General features: G+C 39.4%; 1 long non-coding RNA gene across 1 annotated transcript; it reads left to right on the top strand.

The window, feature by feature from the left end:
- Positions 1-359: 359 nt before the first annotated feature.
- LOC133531614 (uncharacterized) lies at positions 360-2,208 on the top strand. Its single transcript, XR_009801563.1, has 2 exons — positions 360-1,432; positions 1,739-2,208. It is a non-coding gene; the product is annotated as an uncharacterized LOC133531614 (long non-coding RNA).
- Positions 2,209-20,205: the final 17,997 nt, after the last annotated feature.

Below are 20,205 nucleotides of genomic sequence, written 5' to 3'. Positions count from 1 at the left end.
GAGCAACACTGAACACACTGTGTACGTCACACCGAGGCAGCTCGCCACGTGAGTACCATGCACTAGAGTGGGACGGCTATAGGGGCTCCCCTGGCCACGTTCCCCGCCCCGGACCTCACTGGAGCCCTAGCGCCGCGGACGGTGCCCGTGGGCGCCCTGCAGTACCCCGCGCCGAGCAACACTGAACACACTGTGTACGTCACACCGAGGCAGCTCGCCACGTGAGTACCATGCACTAGAGTGGGACGGCTATAGGGGCTCCCCTGGCCACGTTCCCCGCCCCGGACCTCACTGGAGCCCTAGCGCCGCGGACGGTGCCCGTGGGCGCCCTGCAGTACCCCGCGCCGAGTAACACTGAACACACTGTGTACGTCACACCGAGGCAGCTCGCCACGTGAGTACCATGCACTAGAGTGGGACGGCTATAGGGGCTCCCCTGGCCACGTTCCCCGCCCCGGACCTCACTGGAGCCCTAGCGCCGCGGACGGTGCCCGTGGGCGCCCTGCAGTACCCCGCGCCGAGCAACACTGAACACACTGTGTACGTCACACCGAGGCAGCTCGCCACGTGAGTACCATGCACTAGAGTGGGACGGCTATAGGGGCTCCCCTGGCCACGTTCCCCGCCCCGGACCTCACTGGAGCCCTAGCGCCGCGGACGGTGCCCGTGGGCGCCCTGCAGTACCCCGCGCCGAGCAACACTGAACACACTGTGTACGTCACACCGAGGCAGCTCGCCACGTGAGTACCATGCACTAGAGTGGGACGGCTATAGGGGCTCCCCTGGCCACGTTCCCCGCCCCGGACCTCACTGGAGCCCTAGCGCCGCGGACGGTGCCCGTGGGCGCCCTGCAGTACCCCGCGCCGAGCAACACTGAACACACTGTGTACGTCACACCGAGGCAGCTCGCCACGTGAGTACCATGCACTAGAGTGGGACGGCTATAGGGGCTCCCCTGGCCACGTTCCCCGCCCCGGACCTCACTGGAGCCCTAGCGCCGCGGACGGTGCCCGTGGGCGCCCTGCAGTACCCCGCGCCGAGCAACACTGAACACACTGTGTACGTCACACCGAGGCAGCTCGCCACGTGAGTACCATGCACTAGAGTGGGACGGCTATAGGGGCTCCCCTGGCCACGTTCCCCGCCCCGGACCTCACTGGAGCCCTAGCGCCGCGGACGGTGCCCGTGGGCGCCCTGCAGTACCCCGCGCCGAGTAACACTGAACACACTGTGTACGTCACACCGAGGCAGCTCGCCACGTGAGTACCATGCACTAGAGTGGGACGGCTATAGGGGCTCCCCTGGCCACGTTCCCCGCCCCGGACCTCACTGGAGCCCTAGCGCCGCGGACGGTGCCCGTGGGCGCCCTGCAGTACCCCGCGCCGAGCAATACTGAACACACTGTGTACGTCACACCGAGGCAGCTCGCCACGTGAGTACCATGCACTAGAGTGGGACGGCTATAGGGGTTACCGAAAAAGTAGTCATTTTAGCAAGAGGGGGTAAAATCTCGCTTAATTAATATCCTAAAAACGAATATAAAAGATTTTTTTATAAGAGGTAACCATTTATTTATTAAATTTAATATTTTCTATTACCACCGCGGGCTTTCTCGAAAATGCGATGTCCATAGACGGGAAAACATCTTGTATGGGATTTACGTGTGCCACATCACGCCGTTTCGAGAATGGTGCTGTAAAAACGTGCTAATAAATTACTAAACAACATTTGTTGACAGGCTGAGAGAGCTGGTGGCTGAACTCAAATCGGACGACGTGAAACTGGAACTCAAGCCGCTGGACACCACAGTCTGCGCTGCGTAGACTTTCTAAGAGAATTCATCTAAGAAAATTAGTAAAAAGTTATAATTTCCAAACGAATATTATTTCTACTCGTGGACTGTAATGGTTTAATTCAGGCTTCGTATACCAAACTGAAATCTTATACTTTTTTTCACTATGGCATCCCAACTCAACTAATATATTCCTATCGAAACGCTTTAGTCAACTATAATAAATTTAACCAATCACGTGCGGGCGCGGCTGACGGAACAAAACGATAACTCTAATTAATTATTTATGTTAGGTTGTATAGTAGGAACAATTGCTTCTTATGGCAGAAACGCGCATGTGACATCCTTAATATAGCAACATCCATAGACTACGAAGACCGCTTAGCGTTCCTTGTTAGTCTCCATTGTCTACGGTGGCCGAAATCGAGAAAAAAAATGTCCGAAAATTGCATTAAGCAAGGAGCAAGTACCAGGGCCTCATGAGGTACGAGAAGGTGTATAGGCTTGAGGCCTCTATTCACACGTATCCAGAAATGGGTGGATATACTTTTTTGTGATGTTATTCTGGATCGTTGCCCAAGTAATGTTTACAGTTTGGAAGTAATGTTGTGTTGTGTAGGAAGAAAGGAAAAGTGAGACTATGACAAGGACAAACGATAGCGCTTCCTCTACTGAAATATATATGACTATCCCGTTTTGCCAGTTCTCCCACCACTCATACCCAATTCATACTAAATACTCATGTTAAGAGACGAGTTTTCAATTCTGTTTTTTAATTAATAGTAGATTGTTAACCAGTGGTGTGATCGTTACTTTTACCCGAGTTAAACACTCTACTTTTCATTTCGACTATGAGGAAAGCCTAACACAAGAAATGTAGGTTATGTCTTATTTTTTCCGATCGAAATGTAAATGGCGCCATTACATTTAAAAAAATCTAAAACCATAGACAATCCGATCTTAAATTGTGATGTATCTGAAACGGCCTTAAAAAAAGTGAAACTGAATGAATGAATGTAATGTAATGATAAATAATATTTCAATCATTCATCATTTTATATTAATTTATTATCAAATATTTGTTGTTTCATACATTTAAATATGAAATAGTAGTACTTAGTATATTAGTATAATTCAATGCGGAAACTAATATGAGAGTATTTAACTGAATAATATGACATATATGGGTGTTAGCCGTCGCTCGAAGTACAAATATAAAAAAAATACTTTCCACCCGGCTATCAGCCTACGCAAGGAGAACTTTCCGAATAGGAGAGATGAAAACAAACATACTAGCGATTATCCGATCTCTACTTACAAATATAGAGATTTCATGCGATATGACCATACGAAGATCGAAGACATACAAAGACGAATTTTGAGTTTCCTTAGTTAAATTCTTATTGTAAATCGAATTTACAGTACATATGGGGCTACTTTATAGCACTAGTGCGAGAAGTAGCATATTACGTTACTGTGTCGAACATTTAAAGGGCCATATGTACTGTAAAACGTTGTACGATACATGTGCGAATAGGTAATTCGCAACTCGTGTCGATTTAAAACACTCCCTTCGGTCGTGTTTTAATTTATCGCCACTCGTTTCGAATTTCCTATTTTTCGCACTTGTATCGTAATGTACTATTTAATGATAGGGAACTCGATAGATTAGTTTGAGAGAAGCTGGTTTGAATCCCAGTTGAGAATAACATTTTGTAACTTGCGCTTCAAAAATATTTTAGCAATTTAAGTATAAAAGACATTACGAAGGAATTTTTATATTTTAATATGGCAGTAAATGTTTAGATTGGAAATAATTTAAATAATTTGTTTAATATTTTATTTATTGTATGTTAGTTGTATGTGTGTCTTAAAAATCACTGTATATGTTAGTAATTGTGTATTAAGTTTAATTTTGCACCATAGAGTCAGACCAAGATAAGTTAGCAGCGATTTTAATAGCCCAGACTATGGAAGGTAAAGGTAAGGAATGAAATTTCCATATACTAAAATACCTAGAATATTTGAAAAAAAAAATCATATCATAGACAGCGCACTCCGTCAATAACGCCTACGTTCTTAGCTACTCTAGTGCTACTCTGGAGAGATTTGGAACTATTATTTATAACTGACAGCTGAACACTTGCAACAGTTCTGTCTATGGAGATTTCATTCCTTACCTCTACCTTCCATAGCCCAGACGGTGCAAGTATGGAGTGTGGAATTAGAGGAGTAACATCTCTTATGGTAGAACTGTTGCAAAATTGTCCAGCTGTCAGCTATAAATAATAGTCCCAAATCTCTCCAGAGTAGCGCTAGAGTAGCTAAGAACCTAGGCGCTATTGACGGAGTGAAGTGCGCTGTCTATGATTTGATTTTTTTGTTCAAGTATTCTAGGTATTGTAGCGCCACCTATTTAAGGTTTTTTGATGACACTTTTTGGTACATGGAGATTTATTTCCTTACCTCCACCTGCCGTAGGTGCAAGTGTCAACTAAACGTCATAGTTTCATAAAAGTTTGTCGTTTAAAATAACCCGTGCACCGTCTGGGCTATTAAAATCGCTGCTAACTTATGTTGGTTTAACTCTAGCATAGTTTGGATGTAAATTATGATATTAAAGTGACAAATTAGTAGCAATATGTACACGGTGACATAATATGTCTTTGCTCGTAATGTCACCTAAACTAAACAATAAAGTTATGACATTTGCTATTATGAGATTATCAAAAAAAATAAACCTAACTTATACAGAGTGACCTTAGCCATTGGATAAACCCTGAAATCCCACGTAGGGCTACTTCTCAGGAATGCTCTGACGTTAATATTTTTTTAATTAGAACAAAAGATAAAAAAATAAAATTTTAGAACAAAAGTTATTTTCAATAATCGACAACAAAAAGAAACACACTGTGTTAATCTTTGGCAGTGTTTTTGACAATTTGTTCGAAATATTTTATAATGATGACATTTTTCAAAAGTCAGAAGCTTATTAGTGTCATAAATAAAAAAGATAATCAAAAAGGTTGAAGAAGGTTCCATACTATTCTTTGAGGATATTACCTTAGGAGCTACTAACACATACAGGCTGCTCCAAAGTAAAAAATGGTAATTTGTTAATTTCTTCGAAACCGCTACACCGGCTGTTATGATACTTTGTACACTGGTTCTACATACCCTAATGCATATGTACATTTCGGCTTTGTCCAATGGCTAGGGATACGCTGTATATATATTACATGTATATGCATAGTTGTGATTGTGAGATTATTGATTTTCATGTTAATTTTTGAAAACTTTGGAGCGCACCAGATAATTTGTATTATAATAATCGTTAAAGTTTATATCGAACATGTACTTACTGGAAATAAATGCTTCTTATTTAATAAATAAATAGTTTTCATTTATTTTTAACCGACTTCAAAAAAGGAGGAGGTTCTCAATTAGACTGTTTTTTTTTTGTTTTTTTTCTACTCGTCGACTGTAATTACTGATGTGCCGAAGGAAACTTTCCAAAATTGCGAAATTTTCCACATTGGAAAGTTCCGGAAACTTTTTATTATTTTATATGGGGATTGAAAGTTTCCGAAACTTAAAATGGAATTTTTTTATATTTCTGTAAAAAGTTCAAAAAATTTCCGAGAAAAGAATTTTAAACTGGAAAAAATTACTGTCTTGGGTGAGACTTGAACTCACGGCCTCTGGATAAGTCAAGAGAGTCTGGGTGAGTTCAAGTCTCAACCAAGACAGTAAATTTTCCTCTTTAAATTTTTTTCTAATTTTAATAGCATCGTTCGCAAACGTTTCTGCTTGTTAAAAATTAATTTCCGAGAACTTTTCCCATTTTTTGGAAACTTTCCGCAACTTGCACATCTGTAACTGTAATGGTTGAATTAAGAGGCATTCCTAGTTGCGATTTTTCCGTACAAACGCTCTCGACTGTTTCCTCCCTGGATTTTTAACCTAGAGCAATGATTTTTTCAAATAAGATCAGTATCATCAATATCTGCGACGCTATGTTTTGCTTTTTTGGAATATTTTATTTTGAAGAAACTTACAGCGCCTCGAACTTCGCAAAAACGGCTCAATTGGATTGGCTGCAAAAAAGGCGCAGTATACAAATATCCAAAAAATCAAAACAGCGTAATAGATTATTTCTTCATCTTGAAGTTTCCAAAATTTCAAAATGATTGGTGGCGTTTTGGAGGAGGAAACAGTCGAGAGCGAAACATCCATTTTTGAGTTTTTTTACGTGGTTATTTTACTCCGAGATGCAGTTGTCCTTATCGCACGCACGCACTCCCGCCCACCGCGGCGCGACAGAAACATAGCTTCAAAAATTCGACATTTGAAAAGTTGTTTTGCCAGGAATTGTTCTTAAGATTTCGTATACCAAACTGTTTCAATCGTCGAGTGCGAGCGTCAGACTTTAAACTCTCATTTCTGACCTTTGTGTTGCTTAAATGCCATGAGTCCTATATATACATTTCATCCTCAGGAAAATCATGATCGGTTGACTTTATTTACAAAAACTTGCCAAGTAGCCAGTTGAGAGTTCAAGCGTTCTTGTCCCTCAAAGGGACAACTAATTGACATGTATGTGTACTGATTGACTGATAATCCGTCGCCATGGCAACGCTTGACCGGCCTTTGATCGTCCATGCCTCTTCATTAGAGATCTCCTAATAAAGGGTTCATTAGATAAGCCGGCGTCCTTTGATTAGTTCAAGTGTAGTTAGCAGTTATTTGGTAAGGACATCGAGATACATCTGCGGTGGCAGCATGGTTCATTTTTTATCACTTGTCATTATGCCCGTTACTTTCGCGCTTACATATTTGTTAGAACGTGACAGGCATGGTGACAAATGATAAAGAGCCGACCATCTTAGCCCTACAGGATTCAATGTTATGTTATATCAGGTGAAATGTCGGATGAAAATGAGATATTCGAAACCAGGGTGATAATTCCCGACAGCCGCAAGCGAGTTTGCAATACTCTTACCCCCAGAGTTACAATGTTTTTCATCACACTTGCCAAGTGAAAACTAAAATTTAAGCGACAATCCTTAACCCATTCATTGCCGACGCCTCATATTTTTACTCATCACGCAGTGCCGCCGCCTTCCACGCGACGACGCGAATTCGCGTCCGCGGCATTACGTTAACATTTCATGGACGCGAGTTCGCGTCCGCGGCATTAGGTTAACCTATTTCAAGGGCGCGAATTCGCGTCCGCGGCATTACGTTGTCAAGGACGCAATTTCGCGTTTTCGGCATCGTAAGTGAAATTTTTGCGCCTAAAAACAGTTTTTGTCGAAAACGTATTCAGTATAGACGTGACGGCCGTATACTTCAGACGTATATGAGTTTTTAATGGTTTTTAGTAAGATTATAAAAGTTAAAGAAAGTGTTTAAAGCAAGTGTTTAGATAATGGACAAAAATATTAAATATTAAATGCAACCCATTTTATTATAGTTAAATATACAGTCGAAAATGTTTAGTACCCCTGGACATAAACATGTAAATTAAAATAACTAATGTAATTATTTGTTAATTTTGTAGTATCTAAATTATTTTAGTAGTTTGTATTATTAATTGCCACAATCACTTATAAAGTATATGGCACATGATTAAATTACTATCATTAAATATTCTTCGCGATAAAAGGTAAATGACAATTACCTAATATAAACATAATGGACGGGAATCCGCCTCCGCTTCACCCGAAATGAAAATGTTGAGTATTACAAATGTGTTTATTTTAATAACCGGTAACAGTATACAATTTGTCTTTAAAAATTACATCTCGGGATAAGTTTTTTTAAATAAGTGTTTTTCTAGCAAAAACTATTTTTTCTAAATTACAAATGCACTGAATCCAAAAACCGAAGTATAATATTCTCCTTCAAAAAATAAATAAATAGTTGATTTCTAGTAAAAAAACGAGGCCGCGAAATCGCGACCCCGGAATTACGATCGGACGTGAATTCGCGTCTTCGGCATCCGAGATAAGAATTATGAAAATTACAAATGCACTGAATCTAAAAACCAGCAACAGTATAATATTATCCTTCATAAATAAAGTAACATTTTGGTATCAGCATTTAAGTACAGTTGTTTTCTAGCAAAAAAAAAACACAACCGAGGACGCGAAATCGCGTCCTCGGCATAACGATTACACATAACATGGGACGCGAATTCGCGTCTTCGGCATCCGAGAAAAGAATTATGAAAATTACAGATGCACTGAATCCAAAAACCAGCAACAGTATAATATTATCCTTCATAAATAAAGTAACATTTTGGTATCAGCATTTAAGTACAGTTGTTTTCTAGCAAAAAAAAAACAAATAACTCGAGGACGCGAAATCGCGTCCTCGGCATTACGATTACACATACATAGGACGCGAATTCGCGTCTTCGGCAATGAATGGGTTAAATACGGTGACCATGGAAGGTAGAGGCAAGGAACAGAATCTCCTTAGGCAGAACTGTTGCAAAAGTGTCCAGCTGTCAGCTATAAATAATAGTTCGAGATCTCTCCAGAGTAGCGCTAGAGTAGCTAAGCACCTAGGCGTTATTGACGGAGTGAAGTGCGCTGTCTATGATTAGATTTTTTTCTCAAGTATTCTAGGTATTGTAGCGCCACTTATTTATGGTTTTTTGTCGGACACTTTTTGGTATATGGAGATTCTGTTCCTTGCCTCTACCTTCCATAACGGTGACATTCTAAACATTTGTAATTTTTTGACAGGTTAGGCACAGACCCCTCCGGCTACGGAAGGTGGAGATAAGGAATGGAATCTCCATATAACAAAAAGTGTTATCAAAAAACCTTAAATAGGTGGCGCTACAATACCTAGAATACTTGAGAAAAAAAAATCTAATCATAGACAGCGCACTTCACTCCGTCAATAACGCCTAGGTTCTTAGCTACTCTAGCGCTACTCTGGAGAGATTTGGAACTATTATTTATAGCTGACCACTGGACACTTTTGCATAAGTTCTGTCTTTGGAGATTGCGTTCCTTAACTCTACCTTCCATACCTCCGGCATTCTGCAACGAATGCTACGATTGACAATTGTGTAAAAATATATTAAACGGCTATTAAATTAATCAAATTAAATATTTAGAAACATACACAAATAAATTATACCTAAACGTTTGTATATTAAAAGTAAAACTCGTTAAAGTAAAAAAAGTAAAACGTGAAATAGTTATTTGTTTTACAATGGGGCAAAGTTGTTTAACCGCTTATGGTAATATAGATACCGAGCAAGCGAAAGATTCCAAAATTGAACCACGACAGTAGCAAGTGGTTTGAAAAGTGAAATATTGAGCGTTGCGAGGTTTTTAAGCCACAAGGGTTAAACAAACTTTTCCTCCGAGTGAAACAACATTTTTCACCACACCAACACGAGGAAAATACTAACTATAAAATACCAAATCAAATTCAAATTAACGTAATATAAAATGTATCATTCAAAATCATTATTTAAAAGTCAATTCGACCAGCTAACATAAGGAAATACCTAACTCAAAATTTGCATCTGATTACATGTGGATAAAATGCAACTTTCTCATTGGTTTTTGAACAATCAAGACCATTTTACCAGTTGGTGTGGCGAGAAAGGCATTTCTTTAAAACGTACACAGCTAGACTTAAATCCTTGTGATTACCTTTTTTATTGTTACCAGTCAAAATCTACATATAGACCTAAACTGGATCACCTGTGTTCCACAAATAAAATTTTACTTTACTTTAAACAAAGATGTAAAAAAGTTAATAATAAAATAAATACTGTCACTGCGTTTTCAATAACACGATAAAAAGTAACTTTCAAGTGTCTCTAAACATAAATGACGCCGGCACGTGCACAAACGGGCGCCGGTATTTTTATGAGTGCAAATCGCTGTGTATAATAAAAGTTTACAAATTAGTCGCTCCCTTAGGGGATTTATATTAAATCTATCAGACCCTCGCGACAAAACGAGATTTCAAACAAATTGTTTAAACTCCGCTTCAGTTTACAGAGGATTTTCAACTTTAAAACGGTGGTATAAGGTTGGAAATAGAGTTGTGAGGGAATGTGATAGAACTTCTTTTGTTGTGGGGGTATGAATGTTGTCATGAATTGCCCTAATCCGTGGCGAGAACTGGCTCAACGCGCGAGGGTTCCGTTTAAGGTTTAATAGATAATACCTATAGTAAACACCCCTATAATGGAACAGGCACCCGTAATGGGATGGTATAGACAAATCCTGTTTAAACAAGTATTTATCATCAGTTTTTAATCGCTGGCAATATTTTACCATAAACAAGAGCCAAAGAGCTGCTTAAGTCTAATTTTTCATTGATATTTGTTATTTTCAAAACGAATGGCGCCATACATCCCATGACTGGAGCAAAAAACCACAGTTTTAATTGGTTAATAATATTGAAACCAATAGCAGTAGCTTTCATTAAATACATAGAAAACATAAAGGACGAATTAGACATTCAACTTTAAAAGCGTAAAGCGGTAGAAAGTTTACAGGTGTCGGTGAAATATCAAAAATACTCCACATTTTCTCTTAAATGTACCATGATTGGTGCCGTTAACATATGTGTATCTTGTAACTTTACACAATATTTTTTATTGAATTGAACAATAAACATTGTAATGAATAGAATCTGGGTGCGTACTTGCATAGGCAACGTGCCAATCGTTAAAGCTACGTAGCGTAGCGTAGTCATCTTTCTCTTTCACTCTTCCGTATTAGTGGGACAATGACAGTTGCGTTGGCGTTCCGTTCGCTACGGAGCGTTAACGATTGACATCTTGTCTACGCAGCCAGGCGTTACTTTGCGGAAATCCATACTAATTAAAACAAAAAATGTTACGTTGCTAATCCGCGAAAAGATTAGGGGTTGGCACCCATCTCTAACTCTGACCACTTTCAAACATATAAATTAAATTTTAAAAAAAAACGTGTTGCGAGTTCCTACGGACCCCTAAATCGGCATACGGTGGGCCACCTGCAGCGGGGTCCTTCCCCATTCAGTAGGCACTTGTCTTTGACATCGGTACTTGCATTATTTGCGCATTTGTGTAGCAGTTTAATGGGGTGTCCCCATGATAGCTCATCAGCTAATAAAATAAAATGTATGAACGTTAAATTGCTAACTGTAGAGTTAGAAACACGCACGTTATTTTGAGGACAAAATTTATTTTATTTCAAACATGTTTCCGTGACATTATAGTCGCAATCAATGCGTCGTGAAATTATAGAAATGAACAGCGTAAAACTATACACAACAACAGTTGAGGGCCTAGCATCCATCATCTCACAGAATCTCAGGCATTCCCTTCTCATAGCCATCGCCACGCAATCAAGTCGCACTCCGGTGCTAAAGTCAAGGAGCAAAGCAGTGGAGAATTCATGCGCGACACGGTGCGTGCCGCCGGCACCGCCAACAGATCGCGTCGAACATGATATAGGCACTTGGATAGGAACATTAGGAACTGTAGTAATAGATAGGTATTTGCGTGTGTATGTTGTTGGTCCTAGGGCACCTCGGAGGTGCATAGGGCCTCCACAAGATCCTTCCACGCCTTTCTATTCTAAACAACCATCTTGGCCTCGTTCCAGCTCCTACGGCTCGCAGCTCGTTTTCTACGCTCCGCCTCCAGGTGTGGGGTGTTTGCGGGCTCCTTTTTCGCCTTGAGTGGCGGTCAAACGCGATACTGCCGCTGTTAGCAGCTCCTCTTCAAACGGTATGTCCGATCTATCTCCATTTCCGCAGCGCTACTTCTTGGGCGGATAGGTATTTGGGTAAATTTATTTACTTAATTGTGTACTTATGTACAGTCAGCATCAAAAGTATAAGATCAAACAAGGTTTCAAAAGTATCTACCATTCTGTAACAGCTTAACAAAATGTGGTCGTTCTATATATAGAACAATTAAGACTGTAAAAGATATACTTTTGAATATAAATTTTAGAGGTTTAGCTGTATTTGGAAAAGTTATCCGGAATATCAGATACTTTTGGCGCGTTGTTTCATCCGCTACTATTGATGCTGACTGTACTACACTTTTTTCAGATTTGGATATGTTTATGCTATTTCTACTCAAAGCCACGAGCTCCTTCGATCCTAATAGGAGGAAAAAATGTACTTAAAAAGGTTTTGTATGTATGTATGTATGTCACCTTATTGCACATAAACAGCTAGGTTAACATAACACAGACAAAACTAAACAAAAAAATAAATGTTATCTCTGCAAGCTAATCTTTATTTTCATTCCGTTATATTAACGGCAGCTGTAATTTATTGTACAAAACACACACAGCATACAGCACACAGTGCACAGTGCTTTGCACAGTGGATGTCATTCCAGATCTAGAGCAGAGCCCAACTGGGGAAGTACCTCCACCTTACAGAAAACCGCAGCCAAATAACACTAGACCCTACTCATAGTGTTGTGTTCCTGCCGGTGAGTAAGGTTGCTAGAGCTCAACGAGGGAGGGAGGGGGTTAGGGTCGGCAACGCGCATGTAACTCCTCTGGAGTTGCAGGCGTACATAGACTACGGATACTGCTTACCATCAGGCAGGCCGTATGCTTGTTTGCCACCGACGTAGTATAAAAAAAAAAATACTTTTGTGAAGAAGTTGAATGTTCTATGCGTCCTTTATGTTATTAGTAGTAATATTAACATACTTTATTGTACAAAAAGAAACATGAAACAGGAAAAAACACACATCATTTCTACAAAGGCGAACTTATCCCTTTCAGGGATCTCTTCCAGTTAACCTTTGAGCAACTTGGGAAGAATCGGAGAACAGAGACATCAAAACTGTACTAAACGGTATAAAAAGAAAATATTTAATTTCTTCAAAGATGTATGAATGTATTTAATGAAATATACTCAGATTGCAACCAATATAATTAACAGATAATAACTATATATTTCTTGCTCTATATATGGCGCCATCGCCATTAATTTTAAAATAGAGAAAAATCAATGAAACATCAAACTTAAGCAGGGCGGCTACCGGGAAAATCGAAATTCGTCAATTGCGGGTATTTTTCTCTGTCACTCTAATGACGTCTTACTAAGAGTAAAAGAGAAAGATCCCCGTAATTTGCGAATTTCGGTTTTCGCGGTAGGCCCCCAGCTCTATGGCTCCAAAGAGCAAAAGAGACTGTGTGGCAGTACCAATAGCATCCTGAAAACGTTGGCAGGTAAGATAGATGCACCACTGCTCATGCACTGGAATGGACTGCATGTGGAAGCCACAGATGCTGAGAAGTGGTGCATCTAGATTGCCTAGTTATATTTATTTTTTATATTTATTTTTTTGTACTTGTAGATATGTTATTATTATTTTATATGTCACTAACCTTAATTAATTTTAAGATTTGTTGTAAATACTAACAATTATGGATCTATTGTGGATTCGAAATAAATAAATAATTGAAATAATCACTACGTGTATGGCTCTTGCGGCTCTTGTTTATGGTAAAATGTTGCCAGTGTTTAAAAACTGATGATAAATACTTATTTTACAGGATTTGTCTATACCGTCCCATTACTGGTGCCTGTTCCATAATAGGGGTGTTTAATATATCATTTTTCATAGAATTTGTATGACGGTAACGGAATGGAATGATCCAAAATATACATACATATAATGGAAATGTTTGGACACATTTTTCCTATAAGGATCGAAAGAGCTCGTGAATCTGAGTACAAATAACCTGCAACACCAGAGGGGTTGTAAGTGCGTTGCAGGCCTTTAAGATGGGAGTACGCTCTTTTCTTGAAGGTTTGAAACTCGTATCGGTCCGGAAATACCGCAGGCGCCAGTTTGTTCAACAGTTAAGCTGTGCAAGGCAGAAAGTTGTGCCAACCCTAATAATTGCTCGGAGCAATGCTGAGCCGAAAGGAGCCGAGAACGCCCGAACGCTCTAGTGTCTCCCCACTGCCCCGGATACACACCTACGAAAGATATTTGTAACTATATACACATGTTCACGTTATATGGGGAAACACGATGTTACAAAGCCAATTACACGTACATAAACATTGTTTCCGATAGAACAATTCATAACAGAATATCAGCCAAAAATATGCGCCGTTTAATTTACAAAATAGTTATCGTGGAGTTCAAACGAGAATAATTTCATAAAGTGGCCTTTGATGTGCGCGCTGAGACACACCGCCGCGCTGAAAGGCGCACATGCTCGGCGACTTGCTCGACAGGCAATGGCTCTCGTCGCATATGGACCTTGATCGACCACACTGAGAGACGAGTATACTAGAACTGAGACCCGGGGCAAATCAATTCAATGGCAGCAATGTCGCCTGTGCTCACGGCCTCTCGATCCATCGTATTAGATCCACACGTTCGCCGGGTACTTGTGAGCGGGAGCCGATGTCGGGCCCGATGATATAATTGCTTTACTCTTTGGCCCGATCGACCTTGCAATGGTCGTTCGCCGGGCGTTTCGAGTCCGAAACAATTACATTTTTTCAATTTTCAACATACTATGATTTACAAGACATGGGGCCCGACATCAGCTTCCGTTCGCAAGTGCCCGGCGACCGTGTGGATCCAATAAGCCTTATAATTGTAAACTGCTTGTAGCGACATTATCTCAGGGCCGAATACTAAAACGACCGGTCTGGCCTAGTGGATAGTGACCCTGCCTATGAAGCCGATAGTCCCGGGTTCAAATCCTGGTAAGGGCATTTATTTGTGTGATGAGCACGGATATTTGTTCCTGAGTCATGGGTGTCTATATATGTATCTGTAAATCCTGGTAAGGGCATTTATTTGTGTGATGAGCACGGATATTTGTTCCTGAGTCATGGGTGTCTATGTATTTAAGTATTTATGCATATCGTTGTCTAAACCCACAACACAAGACTTATTGAGCTTACTGTGGGACTTATTCAATTTGTGTAATAATGTCCTATAATATTTATTTAACACATTCACCGCTGAGCTATTGTCGTAACTACGTCGTAACCGATACATGGGTTTTCCGGTATGTAGCGAAAATGCTTTTGTAGAGGCAAAACGACAACGTGTCGTGATTCGCGCTGAGTGGGTTAATATGTATGTCCGAATTGCTGTCCACGCAGGCGAGCTGTGTTTATCTCTATAATAAAAATATTCAATAAAGCGCGGTGGCAGTCAGGTTAACTTTTATATTGCGAGTCGCGGTCGGGGGCGTTTTCAATGGATACTCGTATAATACGGACTCATAAAACATTCATATAATACCTACAGAATGGGCGAAAATTACCCAAAACTTTGACCACGTATTCCTGATAATATTAGGAGCAAATATAGTAAACGCCCCTATGATGGGACTGGCACCAGTAATGGGATGGAATTGACAAAACAAGTAATTACCATCAGTTTTTGAACTCTGGCAACATTTTACCATAAACAAGTGCCAAAGAGCTGCTTAAGTTTAATTTTTCATTGACATTTGTTTTTCATATACATTCCACGACTGAAGCAAAAACCATAGTTTTAATTTGTTAAAACAGTTGAAACCAATTGCAGTCGATTTTATTAAATAGGTAGGTACATAGGAAACATAAAGCACGAATAGAACATTCAACTTTGACGCGTAAAGCGGTAGAAGTTTTACAGGTGCCGGTCAAAAATACTCGGAATTTCCTCTTAAATGTCCCATGATTGGTGCCGTTAGCATGTTGTTATACATCAATAAAAACTGTTGGAATACAATTGCCCACTGGAAACCAAAGCGGCCACATTTTTGGCCATCAGCCGCAAAAGTACATGGCGTCTTTATCAATGAATTCATTCATAATTTTTCCATGCAATTTCCCAGCTCACTGTACCCCTACATTACCGGCTAAACTTGCTAGAGATTATTCACCAACAAAAATCCCATATTTACTTATTTACCTATTTAAAATTGGATTCAGGCAACAAAGCCCACAGAAAACGTTTTTTCACTTCTAAATACTTTCTATTCTCCATGATTTTAGTACCTATGTTATTGACACAATGAAAAAATAGGTTTAGAGGATTAGGGTAACAGCACCAGTGGCCAGCCAGGGACCAGTAGTCAGCCTTTTAAGTCGTTTATTGGTCATAAATATCTGGTATATTCGATTAAACAAATCGCGAGTAGTCAAATAGGAACTCTGATTCCTTATTCGTTAATACGTAACGCGGCAGGAGCGGTGAGGTATCGGGGAGAAGAAATATACTCGTTCATAAAGGTGATGTTTGTTGACGAGAGCTAGAATGTCATGTCCGCCATATTTTTTACTGCACGTGGTGTTCTTTTAACGCGTGAGAAAAAATATGTTATAATATAAAAAGTTACTGTTTTTTGTTAATGATGGGTTTATTGGTTAGTTTATCTATTAAATTGCGTTATATTTAAATAGAAATATCAATATTTAACTTATAAATTGAGGAGGTTGACCACTGGATACCACTTTTTTACAAAAAATCCAGTGCCCAGCCTCCCGCGGCTGACCTTTGGGTTATTAGTTATTTTTTTTATTTTCGATCCAATACGACCGTTAGGACCGTTACATTTATATTTTCAAATTTAGTTAGGCATGTCTAAGTCAATTTAAAGTAAAACCCAGTAGTCAGCCGCATTTGAAATAACGTTTTAATGCGGCTGACCACTGGGTTTCACGGATCCATTACTCAGCCATTATCTTCCTTGGTACGTCGCTGCCAAATATTATGAACTTTAACTCATTTAAATAAGGTTCAAAAGTGTATACATACTTTTGTTGAGAAATATTCCAATATCTAACGGGCCCCTGCACGGGTTTCACCAGCATTTAAACCGATTTTAAAAATAATGAATTCTATTAAATAAACAGATTCATTAATAAAAAATAAGAAGATAAATACAGTGTTTATTAGTCTGCAAGAATAATTTTAAGCACCTATGGCCTACAAATTTCGTGGCATGAGAATTGTACTTATAAGAGTATAGGTACCTACCTATACTCTAGCTTCCTACCTAGGAATGATAAATATTATAATATCGTTAACTTTAATACAAATAATAGTGTTTATTATTTCATTATTATTAATAGTTTATAAAGGCTGAGTACTGGGTACACAAAGGCTGCTTACTGGATTTTAGAGGCTGACTACTGGAGAAAAGTGCCATTTTTTGTTTAATCTTAATTATAGATATTATAAAGAGGATTGTTATTTTTTGACATACTTTGTTTTAAAACTATAATAAACAATTGATCTAACCATGTTATGCGTTTATTTATCCGACTAATCCTGTAGAAACGTCGAGAGTACAAACTTTAAAAATGCGTTATAAGGCTGACTACTGGTGCCTTTACCTACCTTTATTTCAAAACTTGCAAAAGAAACAAAAAAAAAATTTTTTAAGCAAATCCTTGAATTATGCTGAAGCGATCGATATCAAAATTAAAGTGATTTGTTGAGACTTAGTGGAAAAAGTTTTGTCCCGAAATGGAATTTCATAGGAAAAGTACTTTTATTTCACTAGGATCGCAAAGCTATTCTTCCTTCTTAAGTCTAGTTAAAAACTAGTCTAGTTAGAAACTAGTTGAGGCACGAGATTGAAAAGCTTGATTATATCACTATTGTATACAATACTTTTTCTGCGAGTCAATAAAAATAATACATAAACTAAGAAAATCATACAGGTAAACAAGCCAAAATTATACAGCTATTTAAGATACCTTATACTCGTACGCGCCCCGCCGCCGGGACCCGGCGGGGTAGTCAGCGACACCTTCTCGTAACTCATGAGGCCCTGGTACTTGCTCCTTGCTAAATTCAAATTTTAGACAGTTTTTTCTCGATTTTAGCCACCGTAGCCTATGGAGACTAACAAGCAATGGTAAGCGGTTTTCGTAGTCTATGGATGTTGCTATATTAAGGGTGCCACATGTGCGTTTATGACTTATGAAGCAATTGTTTCTACTATACAACCTAAAATAAATAATTAATTTGAGCTATCGTTTTGTCACTTTTGTTTCGTCCAAGCGAAGCTCTGATTGGTCCATTTCATTATAGTCGACTAAACCGTTTCGAAATGAATATTATAGTTGAGTTGGGAGCCCATACATGAAAAGTACCCAATTACAGTTTGGTATACGAAATCTTAATTTAACCATTACAGTCGACGAGTAGAAAAACACTATTTTTATAGAACGGTGTGGCTCCGTTATATCACCCTCCCCTACTTATCTAGTTAACAGCATAATAGGTAATTTATCCCCCCTCTAGGTAAGCGTAAGTATGTGACGGTGAACCTGGCTAACTATCCAGCTTAAATTATGACGTGTAATTAATTGAGGGTAGACGGTGGTACGGCGTTCCTTTTCACTCACACGGTGAGGAGAGAGGTAGCAAGATGGTTGATATGGTGTGGGGGTTTGGTCGTTTTAGATTCGAGTGAAGGGATGCGACAAGGAGTATAACGTGGAATGGGAATGAATGGATATTCCATCTTTACTTATCAAAACTCTTTTTATGTTCTCCATGCGGATAGCATCAACTTTCGGCACGCTGCGCTTAACGTAGTTTTTTGCAAATATTGAGTTGTTTTCTGGTGGAATTTTTAATAGCTTTCATTTTGATTTGATTTGTAATGTTTTACAGTAATAATAAAAATCCTCGCGTTGGTGTGGTAAAAAAAAGTGTTTCACTAGGTAGCAAAGATTTCCTTGTACTTTAAAGCCCTCGCAAACCTCAAGAACCTTTGTTTTGTAATCTTTTGCTTGCTCAGGAGTTATTAGCACGAGAGGTTTAAGAATAACTTTGGCCTCTTGTAAAACAAATAACTATTTATAGTATTAATGGATGCCTTGTCCGCCATCGCTCCGTGGCTCATGCACTGCGCATGATTAATTATAATGTTGTTCCGAATTAATAACGCCGCAAATTGGTTCGAGGATAAGGCTGCGTGTGCACTGGACCTGGGACCTTGGTGTGGCAACTGGTATTCTATTTATACCAGGCCTGGTGCCTGCCCCGGGCGCCATTTTCTCAGGCTACGCCCTTGGCGCCGAGGACAATAGACGACGATTGAGAGAAACGGGTACTTTCTTTCCTGGTCCAACAAATATCACTGGTTCAGTACCATTAGGGATTATTTGCTAAGCGGACCCCAGGCTCCTATGAGCAAAAATGCCGGGACAAGGCGAGGAAGTTGATGACTGTGCGCACTGGAACTCGATAAATTTAGAGCACGTTTAAATTAATCGAATCTCATGTGACAAATTGTGAAAGTGCTATAATAAATTTCATATTACTTTTGTTTGGCGACCGGTTTGGCCTAGTGGGTAGTGACCCTGCCTACGAAGCTGATGGTCCCGGGTTCAAATCCTGGTAAGGGCATTTATTCGTGTAATGAGCATGGATATTTGTTCCTTAGTCATGGGTATTTTCTATGTATTTAAGTATTTATAAATATTTATATATTATATATATCGTTGTCTAAGTACCCTCAACACAAGCCTTATTGAGCTTACTGTGGGACTTAGTCAATTTGTGGAACAATGTCGTATAATATTTATTTATTATTTATTAATTACATAAATTTCATATTATCACAGAATTTAGAACGTAAAAGGCTCATGTGAACACCGCCTTACCTACATAGCTGGATCCCGCGGTAAATTGGGAAATCGTTATCCATCTCCAATGCGAACAATAACAGGCTCCATATTATTCGGTTCCAGACCAACACGAAATAAAAACTGTAATAAGTATTTTTTATTAAAAAAAACCTTTGTTGATTTTTTAAAGCGGTAGCGAAACGGTGTTACTAAGCTTTAGAGAAAAATAAGTAGGCCGAATGGCAAACGTGCTCAGAGTGGTACACGTATGAGATGATCGGAAGAAGTCGAAATGAGATCGGCTAGCGGCAGTCTGCACGATTCAGACCTGGCTTATGACCGCACAAAATGGACCCATACGTGTGGTCGCGATTCTCAGTAATGAAGGAACGGGAATGAAGAAGTGGCCGCGTACGCCGGTCATGAGAGTGTTAGTGAGTATTCCTTTTATGAAAGAAAGAAAATACATTTATTTAATATTATAATTTGAACAAACATTTGAAAGATACTATAAAATAACACACATAATACAAACTAGATGCTAAAACAGGATCCTTACTCAGCATATTGCCACGGCATCGGCAAGCCATAGCGCTGATTTTCAGTGGGTACTTGACTTAATACTACGATCTACGATACAACTAAACTCAAACTAAACGAGTGACAACACACACGTCAAACGCCGGTTACAGAATACCGTCACAATAAAGAGACAAGAATAATACACAATAAATAAACTAATCAAAATTTGGCGGTAGAAAGAACTTTGAGAGTTTGTTTTTCATTGCGGACCGTTGGCT

Source organism: Cydia pomonella, chromosome 25 (assembly GCF_033807575.1).
Source record: "Cydia pomonella isolate Wapato2018A chromosome 25, ilCydPomo1, whole genome shotgun sequence".
NCBI classification, from domain to species: domain Eukaryota; kingdom Metazoa; phylum Arthropoda; class Insecta; order Lepidoptera; family Tortricidae; genus Cydia; species Cydia pomonella.
This window is presented reverse-complemented; position numbering and strand designations above follow the sequence as displayed.